General features: G+C 40.5%; 1 pseudogene; it reads left to right on the forward strand.

The window, feature by feature from the left end:
* The first annotated feature begins 397 nt into the window (after window positions 1–397).
* On the forward strand, window positions 398–1,468 carry LOC110288697 (annotated as a pseudogene).

The following is a 1,468-nucleotide window of genomic DNA, read 5'->3' on the forward strand; positions in this document are numbered from 1 at the left end:
GCAGGTTTTGACTAGAAGGGTTTCTCAGGGTCTGTGTGTGTTGTGAGGAAGGTAGTCAGATTCAGCATGAGTCTCAGGCTTTGGGAAATGGGTGAGAAAATATGTTCAAAAAGATTTCAACATATATACAGGTGCTGGAATTCAATTCAACAACGCACAGAGGTAACAAAGATAATGCATACTTTTTACAAATGAATACATAAAAAAACATGAACACAGATGAAAAGAAACTTGAAGAAGTCAATGTTTCTAGAGGAAAGCTCAAAAATAATCTCCTTTAAATCTTAGCTTTGAATACCAGTTAACAATATCTTCTATGAGACCATGCAAAATATCCCACAGACCACAGGATAAAAGAGAAGTTTCAGAGACCTAAGCTGCAATATTACCTGTGTCTATGACTGCTTTTTGAACTCAAGAAAATGTTACTGTGCAAATTTGCTGTTCATACACATGTCTAGCATTAAGGAGGCTTTCTTCATAATGTGTTTGCATCTTGTATACAAGTTTTTCACCTCGGAAGGAAGACATGGTTTTGAAGTACATTGAGGAAATTATTTTCCCCTCCATGACAGTGCTTGGCACTCTGGGGAACATGTCTGTTTCTGTGAATTTTATGTTCAGTTGGTGGGGAAGCCCTGAGAAGAAGCCCATATACCTTATTCTCATCCACTTGGCCTTTACAAACATCATACTCCTTCTTACAAAAGGATTGCCCAAGGCAATAGAAACTTTTGGTATTAGAAATTTTCTAGATGACATAGCCTGCAAGATCATTGTTTACCTGGGGAGAGTGGCCCGGGGCCTCTCCCTCTGCACCAGCAGTTTCCTCACTGTGGTCCAGGCCATCAACATCAGTCCCAGAGCATCTGGGTGGAGGAGGTTCAGGCCAAAGTCTACATGGCACATCCTTCCATTCTTGCTTTTCTTTTGGATACTCAATGGTTTAATAAGTATGAACCTAATCCATTCTATCATAAGTACAGGTATGAATATATCACAGCATAAGAATAGTGACAACTATTGCTATTTTATGCAAGAAAGTCAGGAAATAAAATGGATTGTTCTCCCTCTCATGGTCCTGAGAGATGCAGTGTTTCAGGGCGCCATGGGAGGTGCCAGTGGCTACATGGTATTTCTTCTCCACAAGCACCACCAGCAAGTCCTCTACCTTCAGAACTCCAAGCTTCTCTACAGAACTCCCCCTGAGCTGAGAGCTGCTCAAAGTGTCCTCCTTCTGATGCTCTGTTTTGTTTTCTTCTACTGGACAGATTGTGCCTTTTCTTTAATTTCAAGTCTCTCTTCAAGGGACAATGCATTGATTGTAAATACTCTAGAATTTCTGAGCCTTGGCTATGCAACTTTTAGCCCCTTTGTGTTGATTCACAGGGATGGGCTTCTGGTTGATTTTTGGCATACTCAGATGGAGAAATTGAGAAAATGTCACTCTCATTTATTTGTCCAATAG

Source organism: Mus caroli, unplaced genomic scaffold (genome assembly GCF_900094665.2).
Source record: "Mus caroli unplaced genomic scaffold, CAROLI_EIJ_v1.1 scaffold_11885_1, whole genome shotgun sequence".
Lineage (NCBI taxonomy): Eukaryota > Metazoa > Chordata > Mammalia > Rodentia > Muridae > Mus > Mus caroli.